Here is a 9,656-nt window from a genome sequence, read left to right as displayed (position 1 = left end):
TCCTGTAATCTTTCGAGGTAAATTTATCAGAAATCTTCGATCTGAGATTCGATCGGAGACTATTTTCGAGTTGTTTCCTGCTATGGAAAGATGGGAGCTCAGGGTGAGGATGTACGTAAATGCAGCATATTTTGGAATTTTAAGTTAGGATCGTTGCCGCATCTGCCCTGCCGAAATACCGATACTATTATTGTCGATGGTCGCAATTACGGATTATGCGAGCAATTAGACAATTCCGCCACGTATGTGAATTGTGAGCGTGATCGGACGGGGGTGAAATTAGCCGAGGACACGTGATCGAGATACAGCGTGATTCTTTATAGCTTTTTATCGTTTACATCGCAAAATGTCATATAACTCACCTTTCCACTGTTCACAATCAGTGTAAGTCGTAAATTGAAAGACTTACTTGTATTCATAGTCAGGCCTTATATTTAAGGATTCCTATATATTTAAAGATTTTATATTCAGATGCTCTACGAATTATTTCATTGGCTACTGAGCATCTAAAGATAAATTTAAGGAAGTCTTAAATATGTATAAGGTCTGATTATATTATAAATACGGACATTTGACTCGAGATTTTCAAGATATTCGCGGCTTCGAAGGTACTTTCAGAGAGTTCTACGGAATGCTCTTAAAAATCTAGATAAAATAAATGCAAATGTATTGTTAGTACAAAGCGTATCTTTTTGTAAAGCTTGAGCATCAGATAACAAATTCTGCAAGTGTTTGTGCGATTGTAAGAAAGTCGGGTGTATAAATAGTGTGTAGTGTAAGACTGTTACGTTCTACGAGGATATCGACGAGGCTCATCTTTTCGTGGATGGAGAGAGACCGGGTCGTTCCTGATGAGGTCAAAGTAGCGCAGCGGTTGCGGCAGAACGTTTGCAGCGGGTTGGGTAAGTAGGTATGTAAATATTTTTCTATTTTTTTTCCAAATAGTAGTTTTTAACCGAAATTTACATAACTCGTTCAGTAAAATTTTGCTTTTGATAAAACCCCTGTGTATGACGATTTACATAGAAACAAAAAAATATGTTGAACTTTTTTGCACAAAGTTTGATGAATCCCTTCCAAATTGCGTAGAAATAAAATTTACGAAATTATATGCATATACGAACAACGTCCACCTTTTTTTATGAACAATATTTTCTTAGATACACATCCAAATTTTTTGCAATAGATAATGCAATTCTAATAGCACAACTTAATTTATTATTAATAATTCCATGTATCAAAAAAGAAAAGCAAATTAATATAAAACGGATTTATTTATATGATTTGAACGTAAATTATTTTTCTAAAAAAAGTTCAAGATAAATTTTCTTAAGATTACATTTTTCAATTTATAAATGTCATTGTATATAAATGTCTGTATTTTAATATTAATTGATATGAATATTAATTTTATTAATTATTAATAATAATCTCATTTTTAGACCGTACATGTGACAACACAATCAATAAACTAGAACCCTATATCGGTCGAAACTAGATCTTAAATGCTTAAATAATTAAATCTTGAATCGTTAAATATGCTATATATGTACTTGACATATGTATATACCACACTTGTAGTCTAACAAACTGCGCGCCGAAAAATTTCCGGACTATATAAACGCAATTAAACCACTGTAGTTAGCATATTTAGTAATTTAAGATTGAATTATTTAAGCATTTAAGATCTAGCTTCGACCGATATAGGGTTCTAGTTTATTAATTATTATTTATTAATTAATTATATAATAAATAAGATTCAAAGTAACGTGTTTCTTCGAGTCAAACAAAAGAAAACTTTTACGATAAACTTGTATTAAAAAATATTTGTTTTTACGTGAGTTTATGCACATCTTATAGTACAAGATTAATTAATATAATTAATAACGTAAAATTAATTAATGTAAAAATTAATGAAATAAGTAGAACTATGGATCTTATTCGGTGTTTTGCGATCAATGTGTGCGTTTAGTAGTATAAGATTATCATATATACCTCCGGCTTACGTTCCTATTAGTGGCTATTCTGTCACTCACTTTGCCACGTCATGCCAGCTTTATTTACTAGCTAAAGCACCCATTACTGTAATTAGATATTTAAGGACACGTTACAACGCGATCGATTCCACGAATATCATTGTAGCATTAGCTTCGTAAAATTTTCATCGTGTGAACTAAATATTATTACTATACATTGATTTCTATTGTACCATCTATTAATTTTGAATCCACAATAACATACAAAAAACAACATATATTACTTACAAATATAACAAGATATGCCAAAATTTCAATTTTTTATTCTGGTGTATTTTATTATGTGTTTTTTAAATTATTATTTTTGCAAATTTTTAAATTTCTGAACTCGTTTTTAAAATTTTTCATCACGATATTAAAAGCAATCAACTTTTCTTTGAAATATTTTTTTTTATATCTCTTATGATATAATTAGAAACCGCATCCTCTTAACATGCATAAGAATATTTATAATATATATATTACACTTACATATCCAAGTGTCTCTCTCTCTCTCTCTCTCTCTCTCTCTCTCTCTCTCATGTAGTATAATGATTAAAAGGATGAGTATATTTTATTCCATTTTTATAAATTTCAAAAATAAGAAATACATGTAGAGTGCATATCACGATTTTATGATATTTTGAGAGGACGTCTCTATATGATCAGTTAAAGCGTTAAAACGTCCTTTAGCTCCTGATCTTCGCATAGACACTGGGATAAGCCTCGCTGCGTGTGCTGACCTTTCATTGTCGAGGCGGGTCAGCTTCGTTACGTTCTTCAGCTGACACGGTCGTTTTCGTAATTAGAATTACCATTTCCATCCATTCTACTCACCATATTTTTACTTCTGTTTACACTTTCATGTCTGTAGAAACGTTTACTCCAGCGCGCTAGTGTCCATTTTCCTCCTTTCTCCCAACCTACTGCGCTTCAACTCACATCTGCGAAGAAGCCTGTGAACGTTAACGCGTTCTCATAAGCTCGCTTTGGAGCGCCAGCCTTGGTAACGACTCTTAATCCACGAGAACGTTAATCTGTTTCTTATGCACCCATGCTTGCGCTCGCTCTCGTAAATTCCGTCACCGTACCGCATCCGTATCAGCCCGTGTTATTCCAAGTTGGGCGGCATCTGCATATTTGCAAAAGGTTTTACACGTAAAGTTCGAGTTTTTACTCCGAAAATTTTCGCCGAATTTAAGACAATTTCACGAAATTTCGATTTTAGTCATGATATTACAATAGATATAGAAATGTATAATAGAATTAAAATTTTTAAGGAAAGATTTCGTGTTTCTGTGTTAGTTATCTTAAAATAAAAATTCTCTAAAAATTATTTTACAATTAATATCTTCAATTAGCCATTTACTTGTGATTCACTTTTATTTACGAACTTTTACTACTTCTTCTTATTAATGACATTCGCGTGAAGTACCGACAGCGCAACCGTACTTTTTCCATTTCATGTCGAAAAGTTCCAGTGAATGTCGCAATAAACCCATTGACGATGCACTTGGTTTTCCACGATGGTTTACTGTGTAAATTATATTTTATGATAGTATTATTTACTGTTTCTTTTTTTTTTATTAAAGTTTTAAAAATATCCTTTACAATGCTCTATTTGACTTTAATGACTTGACATTTATATGCTTTTTTAAAACACATTTGGACGTGTGTATCCTCTCGAACATGAAATTAAATAGACATGACACCGTTTGCACATAAATTTGGCGCGAGACGTGAATGTATTTCTTGATAATTGTGTTAATTATCGCTCGAAGCAAATTCAGCCGACATTGATGAAATCCTAGTGTGTTTGCCGCGTGCCGGCGCATTATTTCTCTGTTTATTCAGTTAATCCATCGTCGTTCATCCCTGCGCTTCCGATTAAGGACTGACCGACAACCATTCCGACGGCGGACTGATCTCCAATTTAGATCTCGGTCTACCGTCAACCCGTTGTGTTCAGCGTGATGCTAGGACGCGAGATTAGGTGGTGTTCCATCTTATATAGTGTACTGCAGCATCAGGCTTATAGGCTATAAATGCGCGGATGTACCAATGTTACTAGATGATACTTGTATACGTCGCCATAGCTTTGTCGTGTCCGCCGACTGTCACGGCCATTCCTGTAATGGAACGTTTGCTCCAGATTGAGTTTACCTCAGGTCTCTCGTGCAAACGGAATGTAAAAGAGAAACCTCGGCTTTCGCATTCAATATGTATATTCAATTTTTCATCTCGATTTTTTATAAAGAAATAATTGGGATTATGTTTTAATATTGTATATACTAGAGTTTTATAAATTCATTTTATAATTCTAATAAAGATTTTTTAACTTTTTGAAAATATTGTATATAAAAACATTTTTATTAAAAATATATATTTAAAAAAATATAAACTTTACAAATGCGATACAATATTTTTAATTATTTCGACATATATGCATGTCGAAATTAGAAATATCGTATCGTATTTGTAAAATTCATCATATTTTTTAAAATATAAATGTAATATTAATGTTTCGTGCAAGGACATTGCAATATACTATTGCTGTCAAATTTAAAGCTGAAAAAGATGAGGATTCAGCTTTACTACAACTTTTTCGCAGCCGCGAATCGCAACTTCCCTTCGACTATTATCGTTACTGTCTTCGAAATGGACTACAATACTGTTATACATCGGTCGAAACATTCGGCTTTCGGTATTTTAAAATGGAAATCCGATAGTGTGCAGTATTCGTACGGCAGCCAAATCAAATTACGGCAACATCGCACTTGATTCGCACCGAGCAGATATTATATATGGATATATATATATATATATATATATTTATGGATATTTACTAGATGTGTGAATCGGGATCGGTGGAACGGCTGGCGATTTCTTCAATGAACGAGATATCATTCCAAATTACTAGTTGTATAATTAGCGAATTTGTAGTCAATTTGTGGGCTTGATTAGTCACCAAATAACGATAATCGATGCAATTTCCGCAAATAAATTATAATATAAATAACATGCATTATACATTAGCCAAATAATCTGCACTTTGATATCATTTATCCTAGAATTAAATAATACACATGTGACAGCATGTGTCAGGTTTTTCTTTTCTAAATTGATTACATTGTACTTGTCTTGCATCTTTATATGATTCTGTCATATTTGGATAACTTACAATCTATATATATATATATACACACAATATATATATAGATATATCGTTTCGCGTGTAAATGCAGTTACATGTAGATAGACAACTAACCATGAATTGCATCTCGTAATCGGTTTCTGAAGTTAAATCTTCTATCTTTTTGATTTTTTGCCGAGGGTTTTTGCTTATATACGTCTTGAATCTCCACACTGTTAAATCTATAGTGTCAAATTTAACTTAACGTGAGTCGCCACTGCTCCTACTAAATATATCGTTATTTTTTATCAAAACGATAGTTATATATGACACTCTATCGTGTCAATTTGACACTATATAGTATCAACTTGACACTGTATAGTGTCAAATATAACCATCATTTTAGTATAAAATAACGATAAGATCGAGTAGGAGCAGTGGCGACTCACGTTAGATTAAATTTGACACTATAGATTTAACAGTGCATACTCAGGAAATTTCGAAAGCAAAGGATTAAAGTAAAAATAGAGTCGAAATGTAATAACAGTGTGAAAAGAGAGAGAATAATGTCGAAATTGTATTCCAACCTTGTTCTTAAAAATTCCTTTTGATTTCTTTATCTTTGTCACTAATTTTTAAATATTTTTTCTTTTATTGAGATAAAAAATTAAAAATAGAAATAACATTACTTGTATTTAATGGACTATAAGAACAAAATATATAAATTCGTTTGTCGTTGCGTTTTCACTTATTATTTGCTACAACGTATTTGTCCCGTCCCCTTTCATTATTTGATTGAAGAATGTGATCCGGATACCAAATTTTTCAGGTTTACTTTGGTCACTTTCCATTCCCTTTTTCGTTCGGGGCGAACACGATGATCAGGGCAACGTCGACGTCGCCATCGTCGACGACAGCGTCGAGCAGACTTTTTGTCACAGAGAAAGAGGAGTCTCGGGAAGTAGGATCGACCTTTGGGTTATCGGGAATCCCAGTGCGGTGAATCTCGGGAAATTAGTGTCGACGAGTTTCCCGCGCGATTTGTTGCTTTTCCCGTTGGGAATGGTGAGAAAAAGAATTTTTGCGTCGACAGTGTTTACCCGTCGTTCGGGGGCAAATTTAATTTAACACTTAAACGGTCGCAGAGAGAGTTTAAGCCCTCACTTATATAAAAAGAGATTGAAATAAAACATATACCTCGTCAAAAGTAAAATTGAAGTTAAAGGTAACATAATAAGTCAATGAGAATTGAAGTTTTGATATTTTTTTTACTTTTCCAAGAATTAATAATTCTTATGCATGTGTTTAGGTTATGTCTAGGAATTAACAGGATCAGAATAATTTTACTTCTATTGACCATGGCAATAATTATGCCAATAGTTCTACAAGCTTGCCACAACACAATGGATGTCGACACGAGAATGCGCTTGGAAATCATGCCATGTAGTTCACACGTATTCGTGTGCATTGTTAAATAAACTTTCGCGATGGCGAGTAATCGAGACTCGTCGGTTCAAAAGGGATCTAGTTGTATGGACGCTGTTGCTCGCAAAATGAATATTCCTAGTTATTAGGTAGTATAGCCGATTAGCTAATTGTGCTTGGATACTCTTTGTCACAGGATGCGCCCCAGTAACTCTTTGTTACAGAATGCTCTCTGTAATTATTGGTAATATTTAGTATGCAGTTAATATACACCTTTGTTCAGTACGAAAAGTGAACTATTTTCCCGCAATGATCAACCAATGTTTTTATGTTATTACTCTTTATAAAATATCTTTAATGCATTAATGAAATATTGTAGCCAACAATATCGTGTTTTTTAAATTACAATTTGACAATATCGAGAAAGCCATTGTTCAATTAAAAGTATCTTTATGATGAAAATATCCTGTTACTTAAAAATTCTACAGAGATAATTACAGTCTACCGAAATTAGGTTGGTGCAAATTAAATGACCGTATTTCGTATTATAAAATGGTGGTTTTCTTTTTCCAGTATATTTTACAATATTTAAAAAAAAATAGCGATTAGACCATTCGATAAAGCAAAGTTTCAGCTTTAAGAATCTATATTTTTAATTACGGTACAATGATTTTTAACGGAGTTATGAGCAATCAAAGAATGCTCCTTTTTACTTAATTTGCGAGTAACTCAGAAACAAAAAATCGTAGGAACATTATTAAGAAACGATTTTGTAGGGAATAAAACTTCAATCTTTCACGATAGATAGTCAAAAATTTTCTCGATTTTTTGGGAGACACGTAACAGACCTATAAAGTGAAAAGAAATTTTTTCATTTTTCTCAGCTGGTAGTTTTCTATATATAGAAAAAATTATCAAACTCACATAAACTAAAAAAATATAGTAAGTTTTTTGAAGTAGAGTTTTCAAGCTTTAAAATCCTTTTTAAAATTTAAATTTTGTTTATTTTTTAACGAAATTACGACTGCTCTTAATAGCAATATAGAAAAAACAGTCATTTCATTTGTACCAATCTAATATATGTAGATGATTGAATAATATTAGAGATAATTGATTTCTATCTACATTTAAACAAGAATTCGTTCATTCGTTATATGTAATTTGAATGTAGGATGACGAAGAATGAACTTGATAAATTCGCCTTAAGCGGTACCTAGCTGGAGCGTGAATTCGTGCGCAAATTCACGTCGCTTAACGAAGTTTGTAAAACAAGTGTCGCGTTCGCGCGCGCCTAATTGCTACTTCATTCTGGCGCGGAACAGAACTTAAGACGACCGGAAGTTCGCCCGTGTAATACTGTATTTATTCTTACATTCTTACGTTAACTTATACAGGACATAAGTCGACGATGAACTATCAGCCGAATTTGAAACGATTTTAATTATCGTATCCTACGTAATTATGTAATTACATGTACAACAATGTAAAATACTTTTCGCTATCACTTTTAACATTGTCGGTTAAAGCGAGCGCATTGAACGAGGGAGCAATATTTTATTTAGGTCTATTTAAAATTTCAATTGAAACTCGTCTGGGCCATTTAGCAGGAAAGTCGGAAAGTGTATAAATAAAAATGAAAGAACCACCCAAGAAAAGTCACAGCGCGAGAGATCTCGGCGACGTCGCTTAATTTAACGACGATGAATCCGTTGTCCCACGGCGGCCGTTTTATACAAGGTGGCTAGTTTATACTGTAGACTGGAAATAACTCCCTCGTAAGCGATATGATCTTGCTGGGAGGGATATGAGCTTGCTAGGATAAGTTAAAATAGCGTTATACAATAACTTGAAATATTTTCTTTTAGAAAATGAAATAATTTATTTATAAAATTCGAGAAATTTATTTATTCTTAACAAAAAATATTAATTAATTTTAATATTAGGTAATTAATTTTTATAAAATACGATTTGTGCTACAGCGTAAGTGTAGCATAAAGTATAAAGAGAATTAGTATGCCGTGATCATAATTTATCTTCTTCCTTCGGATAGGCCCATAAACGCACGATATATAAACGAGTCCCGATTGCAAAATCCATCCATCATGTTGAAGTTACCATAATCTTTTTTTTTTATATATTGTATTAGACGTATATTTATTCGTTAGTAATATATAAACAGGAGAATCTTTGTTGGCAAGGGCGAAGGAACTCTCAAGCACCGGGATCAAGAAACTCGACCCTTCTTGCTCGAGTAAAGAATCTCTCATTTCCTTCTTCTCTATTTCGTGTTTACACGTTTTTCTTTCAAATGTAGCCGTTTCTTCTGTCGGATTAGTATACGCTCAGACTGACGTATTTAGCGAAATTAACGTTTTTGTTCCTTAGAAATTTATAACATGATTAATACGTTTTTGCTAATCGTATGTTTAGAGATTTATTAGGTATTTCGAAAAATTTATCAAATATAGTATATCATTTTAAAGAGTGATATTGGTATAATATGCTCAAGTTTTTTTAAACTTTGTTTATATGTTATTGCACACTCGTGTGGAATGTTGAGAATTTTCCGGCAAACTGCGTGCCAAAAAAGGAGCAGTTTCGCATAAAACGAATGGCCGGATTTTTTTCTATGAAAATTGTTCTCCGTGTTTCGCGTAAATCGGGAAGTAGCTAGTGGACTTTTCCGTGGCGCGGAGGTCCTCTCGGCGGATAAAGCAAACGCGATTATAAAGGAAAAGTCCTGGGGATATACTCGCGGTTTACGGAGCCGGAACGAAAGTCGACTTTATATACCGCTTCTGCCGTCACCCTTGTGCATACAGGGTGGACACAATTCTGTTTGAGAACTTGCATCAAACCCCTGTTGTTTTCATTTTTAATTCAATATTTTATGACTCTGCCATTTCCGATGTCAACGGAAAAGCAGTATTAATCCGATTGCGTTCGTTTTTAAAAAGAATTTGCAGAGGCGTCGTTATTAATAAATTTTGTAAATGTAATGCTTGATTTTTTAGATAGCTTATTGCATTTTATATTTTTTCAAATTGTTGATTATATATTTGCTCCTCTCATTCTTTCTTGCT

Source organism: Mycetomoellerius zeteki, unplaced genomic scaffold (genome assembly GCF_001594055.1).
Source record: "Mycetomoellerius zeteki isolate Tzet28-1 unplaced genomic scaffold, Tzet1.0 scaffold198, whole genome shotgun sequence".
NCBI classification, from domain to species: Eukaryota; Metazoa; Arthropoda; class Insecta; order Hymenoptera; family Formicidae; genus Mycetomoellerius; species Mycetomoellerius zeteki.
Note: the sequence above shows the minus strand (reverse complement) of the source record.